The sequence below is a fragment of the Myotis lucifugus genome, unplaced genomic scaffold (assembly GCF_000147115.1).
Source record: "Myotis lucifugus unplaced genomic scaffold, Myoluc2.0 scaffold_128, whole genome shotgun sequence".
Lineage (NCBI taxonomy): Eukaryota > Metazoa > Chordata > Mammalia > Chiroptera > Vespertilionidae > Myotis > Myotis lucifugus.
In genome coordinates, this window is record NW_005871176.1 from 2,198,398 (window position 1) to 2,224,464 (window position 26,067).

A 26,067-nucleotide genomic window follows, 5' to 3' on the forward strand; every position below is an offset into this window, starting at 1 on the left:
TGGTCACAGTTGCCAATAACCAATTGGCCCACAGGAGTGATTCTCAGATAGTTTTCGAATTAAAACTTCATCATTGTGCTATGTGCCTCTGGGTTCTTACTAAACCCTACTGGATGGGAGTTGCTCAGTTACTTCTAGACTTTTCTTTCCCTTATCCCATCTCATCTACCATCTTTAGTGACCCGGTTTATCTCCACCAATCCACCAGAGACGTGTAACAGAGATGAAAGCCTGGCAAGCCTGAACCAGTTGGAAAAAGGCAAGCAGGAAACAGGTTTGGTCAGTTCCTCTCCTTTCTCTGACTCCTAGAAGAGTCAAGGTCCCTGGACAAGTGTACTGATGTGGTACAAAGGGGAGGAGGAAGGCCCAGCAGCAGGAGGGGCTGCAGAAGGGGGTTGGAGTGGGGTCAGAGCCATGGAGTAGGCAGATTTCAGCTCTAGCCTCTTAGGGTGTGGCAGGCTAAACCAGGAGCACATCTGGAGTCCTAGCACCAGAGTGATGCTGTTGACAAGGTCTGGGCAATTATCATCCAGCAGAGGGAAAGACCAGCCAGTAAATCAGAATGGAAGGGTAGCCTTGATTTAAGTGATAGGATTTTGCACAACAAAAATCAATATTTTAGTAACAGCAGTAAGACTTTATTTTTGTTTTATTGAATTATCTTTAACCTTTATTCTTATGAAATATTATCCAGGAGAAAAAGCACATAACACAAATGTACAGTACAGTGAATAATTACAAAGCAAACATCCATGTAATCATCACCCAGGTCATGAAACAGAACATTGTCAACACTCTCTCCCCAATAGCCCCCTATCCCTCCCAGAATACAACCTCATTTAGAGGCAGCCAGCAGCTGGATTTTTAAAATAATAATCACTTCCTGCCTGGCCCGTGTGACTCAGTGGTTGAAGGTCAACCCATGAACCAAGAGGTCACTGGTTCGATTCCTGATTAGGGCATATATGCCCGAGTTTGGGGCTCCATCCCCAGTAGGGGGCATGCAGGAGGCAGCCGATCAATCTCATTGGATATTTCTATCTCTCCCTCTCTCTAAAATCAATTAAAAATTTTTTAAATAATCACTTCCTGACTTTTGTAGTTTAACACCTGTGAATCACATGGAGTCTTAAATTAGGATTTTCTCATGTAAGTCCTAAGACTGAAGACCACAAAGGGGAGTCTCTTTAATGTGGATCCTTCTCTTCTTTCATAAATCTTGTTAGGCCCCAGGGAGAAGTGGTGGATTTGTGGTCTTGAACATTCAGCAGAAAACACATTTTTGTTTTGTTTTTATTGTTGAACGTATTACATATGTCTCCTTTTTCCCCATCAACCCCTCCCTGGCCACTCCCACCCCCTAGGACAAGCTCCCACTGCCCCAGTGTCTGTGTCCATTGGTTATACTAATATGCATGTAAGTATTATACTAATATACTTACATCTCTTACATCCCTGCCTTCCTTCTGAGGTTTGACAGTCTGTTCAGTGTTTCTCTGTCTCTGGATCTATTTTTGTTCATCAGTTTATGTTGTGCACTCCACAAGTGAGTGAGATCATGTGATATTTATCTTTCTCCAACTGGGTTATTTTGCGTAGCATAATGCTTTCCAGCTCCATCCATGCTGTTGCAAATGGTAAAAGTTCCTTCTTTTTTATAGCAGCATAATATTCCATTCTGTAGATGTACCACAGTTTTTTAATCCACTCATCTGCTGATGGGCACTTAGGCTGTTTCCAAATCTTAGCTATTGTAAATTGTGCTGCTATGAACATAGGGGTGCATATGTCCTTTCTGATTGGTGTTTCTGATTTCTTGGGATATATTCCTAGAAGTGGGATTACTGGGTCGAATGGGAGTTCCATTTTTAACTTTTTGAGGAAACTCCATGCTGTCTTCCACAGTGGCTGCACCAGTCTGCATTCCCACCAGCAGTGCACGAGGGTTCCTTTTTCTCTACATCCTCGCCAGCACTTGTCGTTTGTTGATTTATTGATGGAGAACACAGTCTTGAGGCTTCTTTCATTCAACCTGTGTTTAAATGCTCACTATGTTTAAGGCACCTAAAAAGTATGGTGAGAAGCACAGAGATGTGTTCAAAACCTCGCCTGCCCCTAGGAGCTTGCAGTCAGGCAGAGGCAGCATGGAGATACATGTCAGACAGGGCGAGGGCCTGAAAACGTCCCCAGATAAGTGCTATGGGTGTTTTGAAGAGGCAGAGATCACTTTTGGCAGCTGGAAGCAGAGCAGGCTTTGTGGAAGAGGTGCCATTAAGTTCATTCATGCATCATTTATCAAACATTTTTGAAGGCCGGCAGTATGCCAGGAAATTAGGTCAAAGGATACAAAAATGAATAAGATCCTTGCCAGTTCACAGACTAATGGCTGTGTCAGTGCAGATATAAATGATTCTAATATTGTATGCTAGAAATACCCAGTGTAAGAGGAATGACTGTGGCCTGGGGTTTTCAGGGAGGGCTTCAGAGCTGAGAGCTAGGATAGTATTTTAAGGAGAGAGGAATAGGAGTTTAGCAGACAGACAAGGGAACCACTGAATCTTCAGAGGTGCTGAGGTGGGAAAGGACACAGGTCAGTGTTGGCAAAAAGTAGAGTTCATAGTGGAACTTGACAGGTAGGATGGATGAGCAGAAAAAGGTGTTCTAGGCAAAGGGATCAACCTGAGCAGGGGTTTAGCGGCAAGAGATTATGATACTGAATGCACAAAAGGAAGTTGTGAGCATAAAGTATGTGATGGAGGTCTTATGTTTAATTTTGTGTCAACTTGACTGGGCCATGAGATGCCCAGATATTTGCTCAAACATTCTTCTGGGGGTGAGGGTGTTTGGGGATGAGATTAACATTTAGATTGGTAGACTAAGTACTGCAGACTGCTCTCCCTAATGTGGTGGGACTCATCCAATCAGTAGAACAAAAGGCTGACCAACCCTTGAGTAAGGGAAAATTATTCCTGGCTTTGGAGTCAAGACCCATGGGTCTTTCATGGGTCGTGAGCCTGCTGGCCATTGGACTGCAATTGAGATATCGGCTCTTCTGGTTCTCAGGCCCTAGGACTTGGACTGGAACTACACCATTTGCTCTCCTGGGTCTCTGGCTTGCCAATTCACCCTGCAGATCTTGGGACTTATTAGTCTCCATAGTTGTGTGAGTCAATTCCTTAATACATACAAAATAGGAGATATAGATAGGAAGAAAGAAAGATAGATGTAGGTATAGATGTTTGCTATTGGTTCTGTTTCTCTGGAGAACCCTGACTAATACAGAAGGGGAAAGTAAATAATTTTGGAAAGGCAAATTGGTGCCAGATCAAGAGAATACAGAATGCCTAGCTGAAGGACTTAGACTTTTACTTGGAAGACATAGGAGAAAACACTAGGGGTTCCTGAGTCTGGAAGTGACTTAGTAAGAGCTGATATCTGGGAAGACGAAAGTTGTGCTGTATAAAATGAATTAAAACAGAGATTCTCAAGGGGAACCTCTAGAAATTGGGTATTAATTTTGTGGGTACAGGATCTATAATGCAGGAAATGTTGGGAGCCCCCTGGATGTACAAGGGTATGGGGACCCAAATCAGATATAGGCACCACAGAACCCGGAGCAGGTGGGAACTGGGTGCTGATGGGACTTCCGAGAGCTGAAATTTGGAAATGGGGGTGGGAATATGCACTAGAGGAGGTAGAGATTTGGGAATTATCTACTTGTCTTAGAGGATTGTGGCAAGTACCACACAAGGGCAGACATGGGGGACAGAGTGACTCATCGAAAGTCTCACAGTTGAGAGAGTAACCTACTCAACCTGGCTCAGGAAGTATAAGGACTTTATTAGCTAACTAGAGGCCTGGTGCACGGATTCATGCACGGGTGGGGTCCCTCAGCTTGGCTTGCACCCTCTCGCAATCTGGGACCCCTCGGGAGATGTTGGACTGCTGGTTTTGGCCCGATCCCCCTCAGGCCTGGCCTGGCCTGCAGAGATCAGGCCAAAACCGGCAGTTTGACATCCCCCAAGGAATGTAGCAGTGCTGAAGTGGCAGGTGGGCCGGGGAGGAGCCTGCACTGCCGTTCATCCTGGCCTTGCTGTGCCTGCTGCTGTTGGTAGCACTCCCGCCCCCACAGTTGCACTCGCCAGCCATGATCCTGACTTGTGGCTGAGCAGGACTCCCGCTGTGGGAGCACACTGACCACCAGGGGGCAGCTCCCGCATTGAGCATCTGCCTCCTGGTGGTCAGTGCGCGTCATAGCGACTGGTCAACCCGTCGTTCAGGTAGTTCCAGTCTTAGAGGTCGCTTAGGCTTTTATATATATAGATGTGGCTGAAAGTTGAAACTAAACAGAATCCAAGGGCTCAAACAATGCCACTGGGATTTGGTGTCACTATCTCCATCTCTCAGCTCTGTTTCCCCTCTCTGTCTTAGTCTCATCCTCAGGGGGTCTCCCTCCTTGCAGTGGGAAGATGACTGCCAGCAGTGGCTTGGTTACACATTGCCTGGGTGGATAGAGTCATTCAACTGGATAGTTCTGACCAAAGTCCCAGGATAGAATCTCATTGGCTCTCATTTGGTCATATGCCCATTACCGAAAAACTGCAGTAAGAGCATTCTCTAAAATGCTCTGATTGGGCCTGGCTGGTGTGGCTCAGCAGTGAGCATTGACCCATGACTAGGTCAGGGCACATGCCTGGGTTTCCCGGTCAGTCCCAGTAGAGGTGTGCAGTAGGCAGCCAACAGATGGTTCTCTCTCATCATTGATGTTTCTATCTCTCCCTCTCCCTTCCTCTCTCTGAAATCAATAAAAACATAAAACACACACACACAATGCTCTGATAGGCCAAGTCTGGGTCACCAGTCTATTCCTACAACTGTAGGTAGAATCATTTCTAGAACTACTTGGAGTGAGAATGGGGGGAGGGGTGCTTCCAGAAGAAGGAGGTGTTACCAGAAGGAGGAATGGACACTGGGCTTGTAACCACAGAGGAGCAGAGCTGGAGACCAATAGGCTACCCCTCCTGTTAAAATGAGGCAGCTCTAGCCAGTGGGGCAGTGGGAGGCTGGTGTTTTGATGGGCCAGCAGCAAGGGAAGGGGTAGACTGGGGTCTAGTAATGCTACTGCCTTTTGGGGCTGTGAAAAGTTGGGGGAGGGGCCTTCTGACAAAAACCTGGCAACATAATAGATACAGTGCTAAATGGATCCTTGTACTCAGAATAAAGGCAGGAAAAGCCAAGAAGTTGGGTGACACCCCATCAAGATATTGCTGCTGATGGAAAGGGCAGACATTGTCTGGGGACATTCATGGAATTGGGAGAAGGGATGAAGGAAAGGTCACTGCCAATTGGCCTTGTTGAGGGAGAAACAACCAGTTTTCTCTCAAGTTTAAGAAATGAAGCTGATGCATTTTTATGGCACTAAAATTTTTATAGTAGTCCAAAACAACTTAGATTCCAACAGGAGATTGGGTGAATAGTGTAATGCCCATGCATTAGAATACAGCCTTTACAAATAATGCTTTATTTGACACAAAAGATGTTCACAATGTAGTTTTGAGAGAGAAAAGCAGATTACAATCTGTTTTTGTGCAATAGATGTATGTGTATACACACACACATATACATAAATAAATTACTGATTTACACAAGTATACACCAAAAGATTAATAGTTGGTATTAGTCAAGGCAGGACCACAGCTGAAGCTTGTCTTTTGATTTCTCTATAATAAACCTGCTGGGTATTATGATAGAGCAGTGGTCAACTAGAACCAGTCTCTGGGGTTCAAGTCCCAGCTCTGCCACTGCCTGCCTTGGCGACCTTGGACAAGTCCCTTAACACTTCCATGCCTCAGTTCATGTATCAATAAATGGGGGTACTAGCTCTTAACTTATAAAATGGTTGTTGAGTGTTAAAGTGGCTACTATTCCATGCCTACAGTAATCCACTCAAAAATGTAGTTATTCTTGTGTAATTAAAAAAAGTCCAAACAACAACATAAACTGATGAACAAAAATAGAACCAGCGTCATAGAAGCATCGAACAGACTGTCCAACCTATGAGGGAAGGCGGGGGGTGGGGTGGGGGAGGGGGTGGGGGGGAGGGGCAGTGAGGGTAAGAGATCAACCAAAGGACTTGTATGCACGCATATGAGCAAAACCAACGGACACAGACAGTAGGGGGGTGAGGGCATGTGCTGGGGGGTGGGGGCGGCCGGGGAGAGGTCAATGGGGGAAAAAGGAGACTTATGTAATACTTTAAACAATAAAGAATTTTAAAAAAGCTTAAAAAATCCAAAAGAAAATATGACTATTAAATTGTATATATTTAAAATAGGTGTCTTTCTTGGCCAAATAGCTGTGGTAGTCAACAACAAATGGACTATTATTAAAATAAGCTGTTTCCCTCTAACACAGACACGTTTGAGAAAAGACAGAGAAGGTTCCTATTGCCCTGAAGTTTCCACACTAGCAGGGAAGACAGATAAACAGGTGCTGTGAGGACAGGGGGATCAGGAAGGGCTGAGAGCCAACCATAGGGCTCGTGAAACAGTGAACGCAAGGCCTTGCAACGGGGAAAAAGTCTCTAAACCAAAAGACGACGCTGCGGCTGGAGCGAGGGAGGCTGGGGTGTAGGCAGAGATGAGAAGAGACCCACAGGACACAGGGCCCTGTCGCCTGCAGGGTGGTCTTCCGCAAGTCACTTTCCTCTGGGTAGTTTCCGTCTTCTCTGCAAACCAGGGAAGATAATACTGTGCTTCCCCAGATGGCAAGGATCAGAAGAAATGTGAGTGAAAGCCCTTTGCAAACGGCCGTTTACACATTATAAATAAAACCATCTGAGCAGGAGGTGCGCTCAGCCGCAGCCGAGGGAGCCGCGTAGGCTGGCGCGTGCGCGACAGGCAGCCCGAGCCCAGGCGGAGGGAGAGAGCATTCAGGTCCTCGCTCGGCCTCGGTTTGCCTCCCGGTCCCGCCCACTTCCGCGGGTACCCAACCGTGCGTCGCCTGCGTGCTGACGTCAAGCGCGTGCCCCTGTCCGGCAGCCGAGGAGACCCCGCTCAGTGCTGCCAACGCCCCGGCGGAGAGGCTGAGGTGAGTGCGGGGCCCAAGGCTCCCCGCGGGAGCGGCTTCCCAACTGTCCCGTCTCTACTGTGCCGCCCCGGCACCTCGTTGTCCGCGGGGACACCCCGCTTCTGGGTTCCGGGGACGCCTGGGAGCGCGGGTCGCGGGGTGGGGGTGGGGTTGCCCGGATCGCGCGGCGCCGTGCGGGAGAGCGCGGGTCTGGGTTCTGTCGGGGAACAGAGGGGAGGGGGTCCCGGCGGGGAAGGTGGGGGGCGCCCGTTCCGCCCAGGGGAGCGCGGCCGGGATGCGGGGTGCCGGCCGGAGGGCGCGGGCGGTGCCGGGTTGTCACCGGGCAGCGGCGGAAGGAAGGAGTCACACCCATCTCGGCCGCCCGGGCTCCCCTCCCCCCGGCTGGCCCCGAGGGCGGGCGGCGGGCCGGGGCGCCGTCGTGGGTCTGGGCCGTGGAGCCGCTCGCGGGCGCCGGGCTGAGCGGGAGTGTCTGCGGCTCGGGCGGCCGGGCTGCCCCAGCGCCCGAGCTTCAACTTCCTGCTTCGCTGGGCGCCGCCGCGGACATTTTGCGGCGGGCGGGGGAGGGGAGCAGAGTGGCCGGCGCGACCGGGGAGCGGCGGTCCCGGGGCGGGTTGAGCCTGCTGGTTGCCCCCCGGGCTTTTGCCCGTGACTGGCGTCTCCTGCGCCCGCAGCCTCGCCTCGCCTCCGCCGCTTGGCCCGGGCGAGGTGGCTCTGATCCCCGTCTCTCCGGTCTCTCTCTTTCTGCTGTAGGTTGAGTTCCTAATGCCATTTCCGTTGGCTTCTCCAGCTCTGTCTCTCCGCCTGCTCAGCGGAGCTTCCCTTTCTGGGAGTTACCTAACCATCTCTCGAAACTGTCGTTCTGCCGCTTTCTTAATTCCTCTTACCAGGGGGAAATTTTCTTTGTTCGTTTGCTTATTTTCCTCCCCTTTCAGTCCAAGAGAAATGCAGTGTGGAAGATTACGTCATCGCAATATAAGGGGTGAGAGTTTTAACTCCTGCAAGTCAGGGATTCACCCCATTAAGGCAGCATTTTGCAGCCTCAGTTGGCTATCCTGCCTGCTTTCTCAGTGCATCGTATTCAGAGATCTCTTCAAATCCCGGTCGTCTCAAAGGCACCCAAAAGCCAGGAAGGTTTACAATCTCAAGAGTAGTTTGTGCCAGGGAATAAAGCGTAAGACAACACCATGTACAGCCACTTAGAAAGGCCATACCTTTAAAGACAGATCCCTTTGTACTAGAATGAAGTGCATTTATTTGTAGAAGCATCTTTGGTCCAGAAAGACTTGCCCAGACTGTCTCCTGTATGACTTACTGATGCAGAAAGCGCACCTAAGTCGACTAACGTGTGCTTTTTGTGACAGGGGAGAAGAGAATCGGTTCATCTCAACCCTAATCTTTGCTTGCTAGACACGTTTAGTTTTGTAAGTAAACGAGTTTTGGACTTATAACAAGAAAAACTTGAGTAACATTTTCAGACTTTTTGGATCACAGTATTTGTTCCCCAGAATGTTAGGTACACCCTTCATGGACTACAGGGTACAGTAGCACAGAAAAAATGTTAGCATTGTAAAGCAGATGCGATCCAATTGTGTAATGCATTGTAAAAGTAGTTCTTGTTGGAACAAGTACTTTCCTATTGTCCCTCATTTGTATTGAGAGAATAAATTGCTTGTTAGGAAACACATAAAAGAAATGTAGGTTTAAATTGGCTTTCTGTAGTGTATAGGTGTTGTAGATTGGATAGGTGTGGAGCTTGGATCTTCTGAAATATGTTTGCCATAATCTATCATGTTTTAAGAATGTAAAAATGGAACACAACCTGCTGTCTTGTTTCTTGAATCTTCTATATTTAAGATGTTTAAATGTACATACTGTATATTAACTTGTATCTTTCCTCTTAAAATATAGTAGAATAGTTTGAGTTTATAGTGTTTACACTGAAGCAGTGAGATTGGTAATTAACTGAGTATTAAAAATGAGCTATTTTCTAGTAATTTCTTCAAGACCTAAGAAGTATCCCATCCTCTTAAAATGTTTTCACATAATAATGAACAGTTGTACTCAGTTCAAATTAATTTTTCTGGAATCTAAGACAGTTGTTATAGCTAGAAGGTATTCTGGGGGCTTAAATCAAATATTGAGAGCCCTGGCCAGTGTGTTCAGTGGTTAGAGCGTTGGCGAACCAAAGAGTTGGGGGTTTGTTTTCTGGCCAAGGGCACATACTTGGGTTGTAGGTTTGATCCCTGGTCCCCGGGGTACATGTGGGTGGCAAGCAATGGATGTGTCTCACATTGATGTTTTTTTCTCTCTCTCTCCCCCCCTACTCCTTCCTCCCTCCCCTTCCACTCTCTTAAAAAAAGATCAGTGAGATTCTTAAAGCCCACTGAGATCAAATCTTGACTCTCTTGTAACTTAAGATTTGTTTTTTATTTGGATAATTTTTCCACTTAAAAGTTTATGGTCTATTAGAAAAGCATTTCTAGTTATTTCTAAAATGGTTACTCTAATAAAATGTATTAATTCAGGAGCTGTCACATTTGGAAAACTTTGAGGTACAATTTACTATGCCTATCTGGGAGTAGTATTTATAGGTATTCTTGGAAGTAAAGGTCAGATTGTACTTTTAATTTGTAGATACATTTTAAATGCATTTATTGTTTTAGGGTCTTTTTCAAGAGGATAAGAAACAATGAGCATTGCAGGCTACAGGGCCTCTGCAGCAGGAGAAGGAGTGCTTAATATTTTGTGAACTTATTTCCCATAAATGGATCTATATAGCCCACTATATCAAAGAGCTTTATTCTAGGCCTTCAATATTCAATATTCTCTTCCAAATCTATTAGTTTCCCCCATTAGAATATAGGTTCTTTGAGGTTAGGGCTTTGACTTCCCATGGTCACCGCTGTATCCCTAGAAATGTTTGTCAGATGAATGAATTTGATGATGTTTAAGAGTTAATCTTTTCTTCCTGCATACTTTTTTTTTAAAAAAAAATACATTTTTAATGATTTCATAGAGGAAGGGAGAGGGAGAGAGAGATAGAAACATAAATTATGAGAGAGAATCATGGATCGGCTGCCTCCTCCATGCCCCTTACTGGGGATTGAGCCTGCAACCCCAGCATGTGGCATGTGCCCTTGACCAGAATCAAACCCGGGACCTTTCAGTCTGTTTCATTCCTCTCTCTTTTTTTAAAAGTTGATTTGAAATAGCCTCTATTTCTTTATTTGCCATTAGCAGCTTATTTTTAAAAAAATATATTGATTTTTTACAGAGAGGAAGGAAGAGGAATAGAGAGTTAGAAACATCGATGAGAGAGAAACATCGATCAGCTGCCTCCTGCACACTCCCCACTGGGGATGTGCCCGCAACCAAGGTACATGCCCTTGACCGGAATCGAACCTGGGACCCTTCAGTCTGGAGGCTGACGCTCTATCCATTGAGCCAAACTGGTTAGGGCCATTAGCAGCTTATTTATGCCACTTCTCCTCTACTCAGCAGTATCAAGTTCCTGGTCATGTTATGCTTTGTCCCTTACTAGTTTCTACTTTTAGTTACTTATCTCTTCAGTCCAAAATATTTTTGGTAAAGCAGTTTTCATTACTTGCCATTTCAGCTATGTCTGCCACTGCTGCTGTTAAAAGCCCTGGATGTCAAACCTCTTCTTCACTAGTTGCCCCTCAGACATTGGTCTCAAACTACTTATTTCATGAAGTGAAACCAGGTGTTTTGCCACCAAATGGTATTCCATTAAAAAAATTGTTTAGGAAAAGATTTTTTTCTCAAATATTTAGCTATGCTGAAGTCCAGAACAGTTTCTAATATAGCAAACACCTATAGATGGTTAAGTCATTCACCAAGCATTGGTGGTCTGTCACCTGAAGAGAACCTTGTTGCTCTCTCTGCTTTAACACTACACTTTAACACTTACATCATTTTCTCCAAGAGTAAGCCATTATGATTTGCCATTTTAATTCTGCTGCTGTGTGTTCTTCAGAAGAACGCTGCTAGTACAATGATTAAAAGTGTAGAGTCTGAAACTGACTGCCTGGGTTAAAATCCTGGCTCTGCTCTTTATTAGTTATGTGCAACCTAAGTAATGTTTTTATGACTCAGGTTTACCTTCTGTATAATAAGACTAGCAATGGTCCTGCCTCACAGTGTTATGAGAATCAAATCAGTTAATCTGTGGGAAGTACTTAAGACAATTCACTGGCACATAGTAAGTGCAGTGTAGGTGTTTGCTCTTGTTATTATTACAACTTCTCTTAGGCTCCCACTTTTAAGCAGCTATCTGCATTTTCCCTAAACATCCATATTTTAATAACCATCTCTCCCCCAGATTAATTTCATGAAACCATTATTATTATAAAATTATTAAATGAAGTGGAAATTGTTGCCTGTTTTAAATTTTTGTCCATTATCTCAATCATCATCATAGAAGCAAAGTTGTAAGGTCCCAGGTATGCCTTGTGTGGTCTATGGACCAGCAGCATAAGCATCACTTTGGAGCTCATTAGAAATCTCAGGCTCCATCACAGTCCTACTGAAGTGGAATCTGCATTTAACATGACCCCCCACGTGATTTTTATGCATGTTAAAGTTTGAAGCACCTCTTCAGAAACAGTGTTGAGTATTTTATTCTAGTTTCTCCCCTACTTAGTTAAATATAATATTTTAGGCAGTGTACCAGAATTTATTGCAAAGATCATATCTTAAAGTAAATGTGAAACCTACTTGGTTTTTAAAGGAATTATAGTTTCTTACCTATAGTAGAATCATCCTGTACTCATTATCAGGAACAAATGTTTAGTTATTAAAATGCCATTGCCCGCTTAACTAATAACTAGATAATCTAAGATTCTAGTTTAGTATATCAGTTAACACGTTTGAATTCAAATGACATTTTATTGGAAACGAATTTTTATGAAGAGGATCATTCATGGTTATGAAAACATGGTAAATACAAAATTGTCATTTAGCTGGTCAAATGTAAAAAGTTTTCTGCTTTTTAAAAAAATATTTTAGATATATATTTTTATTGATTTCAGAGAGAAAGGGAGAGGGAGAGAGATAGAAACATCAATGATGAGAAGGAATCACTGATCAGCTGCCTCCTGCACACCCCCTACTGGGGATTGAGCCTGCAATTCAGGCATGTGCCCTGACTGAGAATTGAACCACCACCTCCTGGTTCATAGGTCAGTGCTCAACCACTGAGCCACTCTGGCTGGGCATGCTTTCTTTAAAATAAACCGTATCTCCAGTCTCAAGGGAAGATGTTAGTAACAAAAATCTAGTCAGTCTTAGCTGCCATATTGAAAAATTATTGATTTTTTTTAAGGACTAAATTGAATTATTTTTCTAATAACTTTTCCTTTTTTTTTCTTTTTTTAAAATATATTTTATTGATTTTTTACAGAGAGGAAGGGAGAGGGATAGAGAGTTAGAAACATCGATCAGCTGCCTCCCGCACACCCCCCACTGGGGATGCGCCCTCAACCAAGGCACATGCCCTTGACCGGAATCGAACCTGGGACCCTTCAGTCCACAGGCTGACGTTCCATCCACTGAGCCAAACCAGTCAGGGCCTTTTTTCTTTTTCTTAAAGTATTTGGTGTAGGAGAAATTCACCAGTGCTATCTCTTTGCAGTGTACACTCTAGAGTAGTGTTTCCTAATTCTTTTGAAATCAAGGCAGACATAGAAAATGCCACACTGTAGTAAATGGATGAGGCTGCTCTTGGCTGACTGGAGTTGCTGAAGACCCCAGGAGAGCTGTAGGATCAATGTCTCAGTCACACCTGTGTCCATTCTCTGTGTCCCAAGTGGCAATATGAAGCCATCTAGGGTTGGAAGTTAAACCACAGCCATCCTTTTCAGCTAAATAGATTATCACTGTTTGCTACTCCTTGTGGAAACAAGTGATTGAGGACAGATCAAATGAGCCAATGAAACAATGGAGAGATGAAGGAATAAAAGAATACTGTGTTGAGTATAAGAAGGGGATACATTTTGTAGAAGAAAGCATAAGCAAGATTTCAGATACAATCCATTTGCTTTGTTGGTTGGCAGTTTAAGAATATTTGTAACTTTTTTTGGTTTACTTTTAAATCTGTTTAAAAGTAGATGAAGAGGAGTAGGAAATAAAGAATAAAGTTTCTTAACAAAGCATCTGTGGTTTCCGGATTTTTCATTATAATACAACTTTGTTTTACCAGCTGAACACTATTTGAGAGGAGGTCAATTTTGGAATCTTCCGAAGTGGAATTTAACTCTCACACTACTTTCCTAGAAAACCATATTTTTATTGTGGAGTTTAAGATTAAAATTAATATTTTAAAATAAATTAGATTTTATTTATTCATTTTTTATTTTTATTTATTTATTTATTTTTTAAAAATATATTTTATTGATTTTTTACAGATCAGAAGGGAGAGAGATAGAGAGTTAGAAAAATTGATGAGAGAGAAACATCGATCAGCTGCCTCCTGCACATCTCCTACTGGGGATATGCCCGCAACCAAGGTACATGCCCTTGACCGGAATCGAACCTGGGACCCTTCAGTCCGCAGGCCGACGCTCTATCCACTGAGCCAAACCGGTTTCGGCTATTTATTCATTTTTTAAATATATCTTTATTGATTTCAGAGAGGAAGGGAGAGGGAGAGAGAGAGAGAGATAGAAACATCAATAATGAGAAGGAATCATAGATTGGCCGCCTCCTGCATGCCTCCCACTGGGGATCAAGCCTGCAACCTGGGCATGTGCCCTTGACTGGAATCGAACTTGGGACCCTTCAGTCTGCAGGCTGTCGCTCTATCCACTGAGCCAAATCGGCCAGGGCAATAAATTATTAGATTTTAAAATGTAAACTTTTTTTGATAGCAATTTTTTTTTATTGGTTAACAAACCTAAGCATATATACAAAATTGGGTACACATTTAGATGCTTCCTTTGAAAGAATGGTTTAGTCTTTTTAAACTAAGTTTAAAAAAAATAAAAACTGCAATTTTTCAACACTGTTTTGAAAACTTAAAAGTGCACCAATATACTTAGCTTCCTTACTTACAAAACTAGTGGCCTGGTGCACGAATTCATGCACATTGAAAGGAAATCAATTAGAAGAAATAGTTTTATATCGCTATTCGCCCTTTATAATAGAAGTGTCAACCAAATTCAAAATTGACAATGACAGATCGAAACACACGCGTGCGATTGGCGCCAGCAAGAGCTTTATATGTATCGTGCATGCGTGAGTCAACTTAGCCTTTTACCAGTATATATATAGAATAAACTTGCTTAGTTAGACCTGCTTTGTGATTTAGCTACACTTTTTCCAGCCCAGTGAAGCACCCCAACTTCTCTTTCAGGTAATTGTCAGCAACACAGCAGTAAATACCAACACGAAGCAGATTGTATTGTAGATCACGCAGGGAGAACAAAGGGTAAAATATTTAACTGCAGCAGTGTTTGACTATATTCTACGCAGTGAGAAAACCTGAAGTCATTTTCAAGGTCTACAATTTCTTTTTAGTCAGGTCAAGTTTCTAAGCTTCTAAATCTCTATTTTCTGGCTAATGAAAAGAAAATAGGATTCCATCGAATCTTCTATCTACCAACTCCAGGACTTATGTGAGGATCAAATGAGATGAGGCTCGGGAAAATGCTTCACAGACATTTGGTTAAAGTGTAAAATGTTTCCACCTGGCTATAAAGCAAGTTGTGTTCCTGGGCTGAAGAAACTGCAAGGAGGCTAGTTGCTAGGGAGAGGAAGCTGGGTGTTGCCACATGACATCATTATCCAGCACCCACAGCCACTGTTTCTGGGCTGAGCGGGGCTGTGGGCCGCATTTTGTGCCATGGGGTCTTGGCAGTGTTGGTTGTGATTTGGTGGGCTGTCGCTCCGGGGTGGTGGCGGGCACTATGTTCCACTTGGGGGAAGCTGAGTGTTGCTTTGTGGGTACCAGGTCTGCAGTGCCATTTCTCTGTAATTGGCCAGTGCACATCTCGGCAGCTCCTGCGTTGAGCATCTGCCCCCTGGTGGTCAGTGCGCGTCATAGCAACCAGTTGGACGATCGGATACTTAGCATATTAGCCTTTTATATATATAGATATATAGATGGTGCAATTACAATTCTTACCTGATAAGGTCACAACAAATTGAATCAAGCAAATGCATATATCTATGCACTACTTGATGTTATGTTCACTTAAGTTAGTTTGCACTTAAAACACAAGAGGAAATGGGAATTGGCACAATAGAGGCCCAATTTAATCTCATTGTGTGCAAAATTTAAAAGGTAACTGCCAGTAAATAATGGAGAGAGCAGAAGAAAATAACTGGAGGGGCATAATTCACATTGTCAGTTAGAATGTAAAGTTTAAAAAAATATGTTTTCATAGATTTTTTTTAAGACAGAGGAAGGGAGGAGTGGAGGAGAGAGAGAGAGAAAGAGAGAGAGAGAGAAAAAAAGAAACATCCATCAGCTGCCTCCTACTGGGGATGTAGCCCTAAACCTGGGCATGTGCTTTGACTGGGAATTGAACCAGCGACTTTGTGGTTTATGGGTTGATTATTCAACCACTGAGCCACACCAGTTGGGCTATCTCAGTTCTTTTAAAAAAAATTACTATTTGGTAATTAAGCTTCCTTCAGGATCAAGATTAATTCATGTCCTGCATGTGACATGTGTTGAAGATCTAAGTTTGTTTTCTGCTGACACCACATTCTTACTTCTCCTTTTATTTGGAAAAATTGCTATTTCTTCTCCTATAAATTATACGAGTAAATTCGCCTCTCTGCCTCTTAAAATATGATGGTAAGATGTTTCTCTGCAAACATTAAAAAAAAACATGCCACCTAAAAATCTAAGAAAAATCTAAGACAAGCAGCTTTTAAAATAGAACTAATCACCCTTGCCTTTGTGGCTCAGTTGTCCTGTGCACCAAAAGGTTGCCCTGGTCAGGGCTTGATCCCCAGTAGGGGGGCATGTAGGAGGCAGCCGATAGATGTCTCTCTCCCTCTCTCCCTCTCTCCCTCTCTCCCTCTCTCCCTCTCTCTTCCTCTCTCCCTCTCTCCCTCTCTTCCTCTCTCCTTCTCTCCCTCTCTCCGTCTCTCCCTCTCTCCCTCTCTCCTCTCCCTTTCTCCCTCTCTTCTTCTCTCCCTTCCCCCTTTCTCCCTCTCTCCTCTCCCCCTTTCTCAGACTCTAAAAATCATTAAAAAAAATCTTAAATAAAATAAAAATAGAGCTAATCAATGGCAGATTTTTGTGAAGACTTAGGTTGTAGAGATAATTCTTTGGCAATTATGTGATGCTTAAATTTGTTATACACTATTTTAATGGATTCAAATCTGAGTGAGTTGTTTCAAAATTGGAGGCATACAGTGGGGCCTTGACTTACGAGTGTCCCGACTAATGAGTTTTTCGAGATACGAGCTGTCTCTCGGCCGATTTTTTGCTTTGAGTTGCGAGCTAAAATTCGGGTTACGAGCCAGCTTCAGATACCCCACCGCTAGTTGGCGCAGCGAAGGTCACAGTGAACGCCACAACATCAGCCCAGCATCACGTGTCTCACTCTTTCACTTTAAGATTTGACATACGAGTAATTTGAGTTACGAGCTCCGTCACGGAATGAATTAAACTCGTAAGTCAAGGCCCCACTGTATTTTAATTATAAAATGTCTAAGGGTAAGATTGCTTACCTTAACTATTTTACTCTGATATAGTTGTGACTACAATGTGATACACATACTTTAGGATGATACTTTTTTTTTAGGCGTTATCTTCCCCCCACCCCCTCCCTTCCCGGTTTAAAAGTTGGTAGAACTGTGCATTCCCAGAATAGAGTTGCTCATGATGATACAGTGTGTTTATTCCCTAAAATGATGCTGGGTGGCTTCAAATGCTTGGTGTTAAACTACTTTAGCTAGTTCAGACTGCAGATTTGACTTATGTCTTAGAAATAGGATTTTTCTCCTTCAGAAGGATATCGAAAAAAATTTATTTGTTTTTTATTCAGATAGTAATACGGGAGGGTTTAGGAGCCTAAAGGACATATTAAAGGGTGTATTCTGAGTCCAAAGAACATGTTTTTGACTTGCATCTCTAACCCATACTATCTATTTTAAAAAATATATATTTTTATTGACTTCAGAGAGGAAGGGAAAGGGAGAGAGAGAAACATTAATGATGAGAGAGAATCATTGATTTATGCCTCCTGCACACCCCACTCTGGGTATCAAGCCTGCAACCCAGGCAAGTGCCCCACTGGGAATCAAACCGTGACCTCCTGGTTCATAGGTCAGTGCTCAGCTGAGCCACTCCAGCTGGGCTACTCCATACTATCTTTTTTTTTTTTTTTAAATATATTTTATTGATTTTTTACAGAGAGGAAGGGAGAGGGATAGAGAGTTAGAAACATTGATGAGAGAGAAACACTGACCAGCTGCCTCCTGAACACCCCCTACTGGGGATGTGCCCGCAACCAAGGTACATGCCCTTGACCAGAATCGAACCTGGGACCCTTGAGTCCGCAGGCTGACGCTCTATCCACTGAGCCAAACCGATTAGGGCATACTATCTTATTAATTTATGAATTCAGCAACGCTTTGAATGTGTGCTGTGTGGCAGTTACTGTGTCTGGGTGTTGGGGGATGTAGCAGTGAATAAAATAGACCAAAGCAAATCTCTTTCCCCATGAAATTTACATACTAGTGTGTGAGCTGGAGATAAGTGGAGAAAAACGAAGTGGGGGAAGATGAGGGAGGGCTGGCGGTGATGTACAGTGGAGTACTTTAGGGTTCGGTAAAACTTGGGTTGCATTTTATTGTTTTTTTTTGGTTAATCCTGAGGATATTTTCCCATTGATTTTTAGAGAGAGTGGAAGGAAGGGGGACAGATAGAGAGAAACATTGATGTGAGAGTCACATTGATTTGTTGCCTCCCGCAGCCAGGGATTGAGTCTGCAACCAAAGTACGTGCCCCTGACTAGAATCAAACCTGCAGTCCTTCAGTCCCATGCTCTATCCAGAGTCAAACCAGCTGGGGCTTGGGTTGCATTTTAAAAAGGTAGAGTTGTTCCAAAATGAGATTTGAGCTAACATCTATAGAGGATGTGCCTGAACCATCCAGGCAAGAGAATTTTAGTTAGAGGGTGCAACTGTGATCACTTTTTATCAGTGACAAATACTGCTATGCTTACTTTTATGGGAAATCTTTAAAAATAGACCTTAAGTAGCCCTGGCAGGTGTGGCTCAGTTAGTTGAGCATTGTCCCGTATGTTGGAGGGTCACTGGCTCAATTCCCGGGGGGGGGCCGAACATGCCCAGGTTGCCGTCCTGGTTGGGGTGGGTGCTGGAGGCAGTGGATTGATGTTTTCACATGGATTTTTTTTCTCTCGTTCTCTCTCTCCTTCCTCCCTTCCTCTCTCTAAAATCAATAAAAACTTTAAAAAAATAGACATTAAGCAACTGTATTTCATAATGCATCTGGAGTACCATTATAGGAGCTTAGTTTCCCAAAGTATAGTGTATGTGAATAATTTTCATATCAAACAATTGAAGGTCAAGGCAGAAGTTTGTGCTTTGGTGGTGTTTTTCTTGGTTTTAAAGTGTGCTTAAAAAAGCAGATTTGTTACCCTAATTGGTTTGGCTCAGTGGATAGAGCGTTGGCCTGAGGAGTGAAGGGTCCCAGGTTCAATTCCAGACAAGGGCACATGCCCGGGTTGCAGGCTTGATCCCCAGTGTGGGGTGTGCAGGAGGCAGCCAATCAACGATTGTCTCTCATCATTGATGTTTCTATCTCTCCCTTGCTCTCTGAAATCAATAAACATGTTTAAAAAAACACCAGATTTGTTGTCAACACATATTGGTTATTTTTCAGTCTTTGCAATTCTGTCTCTGTTGTTTTTGTTTCTCTCATTCTCTTTTAGTGGAGAGAACTATACAGTTACTCACTGTTCTGCAACCAAGCTGAAACATCTGCATTCATGTCAGCTGCACTCTGTGGACATAATCTTTGGTACACCTGTTATAGGATCTCCAATTATTCTTTGTCCAATTATTTCTTCAAGTACAAGGTTGAATGTTTCTGTACACGTTTGCCCCATTAACAACAGATTTTACATCAAAATTTGGTAGACTGCCTTGATTCAGAATCTTTTTAATTTTATTATTTTTAAAATTCTCACCTGAGGATATTTTTCCATTGATTTTTAGAGAGAGTGGAAGAGAGAGGGAAAGACAGAGAGAGGAACATAGATCTGAGAGAAACACATTGATTGGTTGCCTCCTGCACACGGCCTGGCAGGTCCCAGGCTGGGGAGGAGCCTGCAACTGAGGTACATGCTCTTGACCGGAATTAAACCCGGAACCCTTTGGTCCACAGGCTGACGCTCTTTCCACTGAGCCAAACTGGCCAGGGCTTGATTCAGAATCTTGGTAATTTTGTCTTGTTCTTTAAAAATGGTTTGTGGTTTATAAAACAGACTGTATGAGAATCTGAATGTAGGTACTTCTGCATTACAAGATGTAACAAAGAAAGTCTAAATGATCATGGTTAGTTTTGTAGTTGGTTTCTCACTGATAAGATGTGTGTTGCCCAGGTAAGATAGTGACTTTTTATTTTTTTGCTGCAAATGTATGCTTGTATGTAGGATTTCTTATACTGGCTGGCACATGATTTCATCCTTGATAGACTTAGGGCGGAATTTGTTCACTGAATCTGAAAAGGCTGTTTTCTTACAAGAGTGCCTTAAGAACATAATAGATTTTTTCTAACTTCTCCATTTATCTGTGGTACAAAGTTATTCTCTTATTTCCCAGACTAAGAAACTTCCTTATAATTTCTCACTTCCTTACACAAACCCACTCTCCACCCTCAAACCGGTCAACTATTTCTTTTCTCTTTCCATGCTCCTACCCTAGTGCAGGTCTTTTGTTTAAGTCTTGGATTATTAAAGTAGTTTCATAGCTGAGTTCCTTTACTTTATCTGGTTATCTTTGACAGTCCACCTTGGAATACAGGTATAAGATTGATACTCTTAAAAACATACACACACACACGCACACACACACACAAATACTTGTTCACAGTTAAGAAAGAAATGGTAGCCTGTTCACCACCCAGGTTAAATGAAAACTCTGCCTAGTTTTCAGTCTTTAATGACTTGGACACATCTGTTTTTTTAAATCCTTACCTGAGGCTATTTTTCCATTGATTTTTAGAAAGAGTGGAAGAGAGAGGGAAAGACAGAGAGAAATATCAATGTGAGAGAAACATATTGATTGGTTGCCTCCTGCACGTGCCTGACCAGGGCCCGGGCAGGGGAGGAACCTGCAACCGAGGTACATGCCCTTGACCATAATCGAACCTGGGACCTTTCAGTCCACAGGCTGATGCTCTATTTACTGAGCCAAACCGGCTGTAGCGACTCATCTATTTTTTGTGTTTTTCTACTTTGGGGTCCTAATTTCCTTATAAGGACACCAGTCACATTGTATTAGGACCCATCAATATGACTTTATTTTATCTTAAAGATCTTATCTCCAAATACAGTCAGTCATATTCTGAGGTACTTGGGGTTAGGGCTTCAACATGTTACTTTATTTGGGATCACAGTTCAGTCTATAATAGGCACTATAGCACATTCTTTATAATAGTTTATAGTATAACTAGAGGCCTGGTGCATGAAATTTGTGCCCTTGGTGGGAGGGAGGGTCCCTCAGCCCAGCCTGCACCCTCTCGCAGTCCAGGAACCCTTGGGGGATGTCCGACTGACGGACATCCTTAGCGCTGCTGTGGAAGCGGGAGAGGCTCCTGCCACCGCCGCTGTACTCGCCAGCCGTGAGCCCGGCTTCTGTGCACTGACCACCAGGGGGAAGCTCCTGCATTGAGCATCTGCCCCCTGGTGGTCAGTGCGTATCATAGTGACCAGTTGTTCTGCCGTTCGGTCGATTTGCATATTAGTCTTTTATTATATAGGATACTAGAGGCCCGGTGCATGAAACTCGTGCATGGGGTGGCGGGGGGTGTGTGTCCCACAGCCTAGCCTGCGCCTTCTCGCAATTTGGGACCCCTTGAGTAGGGTCCCTAGGCCTGGCCAGTGATCAGGGCCTATCGGGGCTTTCCTTCCCCCGGTTGCCCACAGCTGGCCCTGCCCCCGCCGCTGCCACTGCTTGCCATCTGTGCAGCGCTGCCTCCCTCCCCTGCCACTGGTCACCTCCCTCTGTGGGCAACAGGCATGGGGTGCGATTGCTTGGCTGGTCTGGGCCTCCCTCTACCAGGTGATCGCTGGCCAGCCCTGAACACCTGCCATAGCGTTGCTGGCCAGAGGCCCCGCCCACCTGCCACAGCACCGCCAGCTGGGTGGCCTTGGCCTCCTTCTGTGGCCACCGGCCGGGTGGCCTGGGCCTCCCTCTACAGAGCCCTGCAATCGATCACCCCGAAGAGGGAGGCCCCGCCCACCTGCCACAGTGCCACCAGCCGGATAGCCAGGACTTCACTCTCTGGGGCAATTGATTGCGGGGCTCCGCAATTGATCGGCGCACAGAGGGAGGCCTTGCACACCCAGCCAGGACTCCATGATTGATTGCCGTGCAGAGGGTGGCCTGGGCCTCCCTCTTTGGGGTGATCTATTGTGGAGCCCCCCATTGATCGCCCCGCAGAGGGTGGCCTGGGCTTCCCTCTGTGGGGCGATGGCGAGGCCCCCTGACCAATCGCATTGCACCTGCCTTTGTTGGCCTGTTGCCCGTGCATGTCATAGCATGGTTGTCTGAACAGTCGTTGTGCTGTTCGGTCGATTTACATATTACACTTTTATTATTATAGATTACTTTATATTATAACCTAGTTTACCAGTCACCTGTTGGTGCACATGTAGGTAGTCTCCTGTCTTATTCCTACAAGCAAGACTGATAAATATCCTTGTGTCTACCTCTTTGCATACATGGAGAAAGTTTTAGAAATGGAATTGCCACAACAATCAACAAGTGTGGGCGAGGATGTGGAGATAGGGAACTCTAGTGCACTGTTGGTGGGAATGCAGTCACTGTGGAAACCAGAATGAGTTTCCTAAAAAATTAAAAATGGAACTGCTTTTTGACCCATTGATACCACTTCCAGGTATATATCCTAAGAATCCCAAAAATAATCAGAAAGAATATATACACTCCCGTGTTCATAGCAGTGTTATTTACAATAGCTAAGATCTGGAAACAGCACAAGTGCCCATTGGTAGATGAGTGGAGAAGCTGTGGTACACATGCACAATGGAATATTACGAGGTTGTGAAAAAGAAGGAATCTTACCCTTTGCAACAGTATGGATGGACCTGGAGATTATTATGCTAAGTGAAATAAGCCATTCAGAGAAAGATAAATACCATGTGATCTCACTAATATGTAGATTCTAATGAACAAAATAAACTGACGAACAAAATAGAACCAGAGGCATGGATACATGGGACAGAATGACAGATCTCAGAGGGGAAGGAGAAGGGGGTGACTGGATAAAGGAAGGTGAAGGGATTAGCTAAAGAACATATATGCATAGTCCATGGACACAGACAATAGTGTGGGGAGGGCCAAGGGAGTGGGAGCAGGGGCTGGGTGGAGGTGGACGGGGGAATATGGGGGACATCTGCAGTAGTGTCAACAATAAAATTTTTTTAAAAATATATTTTATTGATTTTTTACAGAGGGGAAGGGAGAGGGATAGAGAGTCAGAAACATTGATAAGAAACACCGATCAGTTGCCTCCTGCACACTCCCCACTGGGGATGTGCCCGCAGCCAAGGTACCTGCCCTTGACCGGAATCGAACCTGGGACCCTTGAGTCCGCAGGCCGACGCTCTACCCACTGAGCCAAACTGGTTAGGGCAACAATAAAAAATTTAAATAAAAAAAGATGGAATTGCTACGGTCAAAGAATGTACATGTTAAGTTTTGGCAGGTATTGACCTAGACATGGAGGTCTTGTTTCTTATTGTTTCTGATATTTTTTTGAAAGTAAAAATTTGCCTTGTGTGTTATATCCTAATCTAAAACCACATTGTTTTCCTGGGTACATGAATGGCTTTCATTTAGTACTTCGATGGAGTATAAACACAATACCCTATACAAGATTGCCTAGATAATCAGATTCTAAATTGACTGCTTATTTGGGTGACTTCACAATGATAAAAAGAGCTTGTAATTGAGTGTTAAGTACTGTACAGAGGAGTAACTCAATAATTCTTACAACCTGTGATGTTAGGTTTATTTCTGTTTTACAAATGGAGAAATAGTGTTAAAGAGGTCTTGTAGCTTGACCAAAGTCACACAAGAAGGGGTATATGAGCTGAGGGCTGCTTGACTGCTACTCCACATTGTCTTCCTTGGGCATATTCGAGACTTGATAAACATTTTTTGTATGATTAAGTACTGTTATTTTGTCTCATCTTAAAATAGAGGCAGATTACAACTCTTTTTATAACATTCCAAATCCTCTGGCTACAAATAAGAAGTTTCCTTTAAACTGTTCTTTGAGATCAGAGTGCCAGGATTTCAAAAAGGATTGATCAAGTTAACAAATAAGCCTGTCTAGTAGAAGCACAGATTTTTTTTGAGTTTTCTCTTAATTGTAGTGTTCAGATGCTTTCCTTTAACAGTAGTAGGCCATTTTGATTTTTGCAAGTTTTAATTTAGAATAAAATGCCCTATTAGGTGTTTACTCTGTGCCAGGTGATTGTTAGTTGCTTTATATACATTACCTCATTTTTCTTTATAGCAGTTTTTTTTTTTTGTTAATCTCCACCTGACGATATTTTTCCATTGATGTTTAGAGAAAGTGGAAGGAAGAGGGAGAGACAGAGAAAAATATCGATGAGAAAAAGACGTATGGATTGGTTGCCTCCCACACTGCCCTGGGGATCGAGCCTGCAACCGAAGCACTTTTCCTTGATCGGAATTGAACCCAGGACCTTTCAGTCTGCGGGCCAACACTCTATCCACTGACCCCGTGGTTGGCAAACTCATTAGTCAACAGAGCCAAATATCAACAGTACAACGATTGAAATTTCTTTTGAGAGCCAAATTTTTTAAACTTAAACTATATAGGTTGGTACATTGTTATTAACTTAATTAGGGTACTCTTAAGCTGGCCTTTGCTAAAAACGTCCTCAATCTGAGGGGTCGAACTCAGCGAACGTACCCCCACTTCTAACGCCACTTCTTCAAAATAGACTCGCCCAGGCCGAAAACCGACTTCTGTGCATGGGCCACGAAGTTTCAATCGCTCTGTACGAGCGCGTCCGCACGTGGTATTTTGTGGAAGAGCCACACTCAAGGGGCCAAAGAGCCGCATGTGGCTCGCGAGCTGCGGTTTGCCGACCACTGCACTGACCCAAACTCTCTAGGGCTATAGCAGTTTTTTGAGTTGAATGGTATTGTGTAGATGAGAAAATTAAGGTATAGAAGTGAAGTAATTTGCCAGGATTCACACATTGAAGTGGAGCTAAGATTGGAACCCACATGTGCTTGTCTTTAAAAATCCAGTGCTTTTTAGCCAACAGGGTTTTAAAAAAAATTAAAAATTTTATTTTTTCATCTGGCCAGCATGGCTCAGTGGTTGAGGGTTGACCTATGAACCAGGAAGTCACAGTTCGATTCCCAGTTAGGGTACATGCCAGGATTGCGGGCTCGATCCCCAGGGTGGGGTGTGCAGGAGGCAGCCAATCAGTGATTGTCTCTCATCATTGATGTTTCTATCTCTCCCTTTCCCTTCCTCTCTGAAATCAGTAAACATGTATATTTTAAAAATTTTTAATTTTTTTCTTGCCATTAATATATGCTCAATATTGTATGAGGTGCTTTGGGAGGGAGATAAAGAAGTATAAGCCTAGTTTTTCCTCTCTGAGGGCCTATAATCTATTAGAATAAGCACATACACATGTGAATAAAAACAGCATGAGTAAGTAGTCACTTGTGTGATTAATTTATTCAGTGAGTACATATTAGTATCCAGTATTGAGCTATCTTCTTGGAATACAGCAGAGTCCCTGCCTTTACAGAGGTTTTCTTATTTTTTATCTGTTTCCTTTGCTGCAATATAACAAATAAATGAGATAATTATAGACTATGATCATACTATAGAGGAAATAAACAAGGTAATATGATAGAAGTAAGGAGGGAGGGGGCTGGATATTATTCTAGGTCCTGTGCTTAGGATTTTCTGAGGAAATGATTTGAGTTGAAATCTGAAGGATGAGAAATCAACAGCTTTAAGAATAGGGGAAAGAGTGCTCTTGGCAAGACAGAGCCCTGTATGTTTGAGGAATATAAAGAGATCTGTGTAGCCAGAGCATGGAGAGTGAAGGGGAGAGGAGTATGAAATACGAGATCAGAGCTAAGAAGGGCCTTGTCATGGCGTTAAGAATTTATTTGGGCAGTTTTTTTTGTTAATCATCATCTGAGTATATTTTGTCCATTGATTTCTAGAGACAGTGGAAGGGAAGAAGAGGGAGGGAGGGAGGGAGGGAGGGAGAGAGAGAGAGAGAGAGAGAGAGAGAGATATGGATTGGTTGCCTGCTGCATGTGCCCCAACTAACCTGGACCCAGGATCAAACCTGCAAACCACCTACATGCCCTTGACTGGGAATTGAACCCGAGACCCTGTGTTGCATGGCTGACAGGCTAACCACTGAGACACACTGGCCAGGGCAGAATTTGGGCAGTTTTTGAAAGCTGGAATAGTTAGGGAAGGAAACTCAAGATGGGATTTTGGGATGCAAAGTTAGGTTAGAAATAGGATGAGTTGTAAGGTCAGACATCCATGGTTTGGAGAGATGATGTGAATAAAGTCATAGACTTTGAAATAAGCAACAAACAGTATTGGATAATTTATATAGTATCAGGCAATTGACAGTTGATTAGATGATCAGAATAAGATAGACGATGCAAATTCAGTCCTGTTTTTCCCCAGGGTTGTCTAGACCTCGG

The 26,067-nt window shown here is 43.6% G+C and overlaps 1 protein-coding gene across 2 annotated transcripts in view; it reads left to right on the plus strand.

The window, feature by feature from the left end:
- The first annotated feature begins 6,952 nt into the window (after positions 1–6,952).
- CDC42 (cell division cycle 42) overlaps positions 6,953–26,067 on the plus strand; it is a 39,421-nt gene continuing 20,306 nt past the window's right edge. Inside the window, exon 1 of one of the 2 annotated variants that reach the window (XM_006094024.3) lies at positions 6,953–7,089. The gene's annotated coding sequence lies outside the window, so the exon portion shown is untranslated. The remainder of the gene's footprint in view (positions 7,090–26,067) is intronic. The other variant, XM_006094023.3, reaches the window with a different exon arrangement.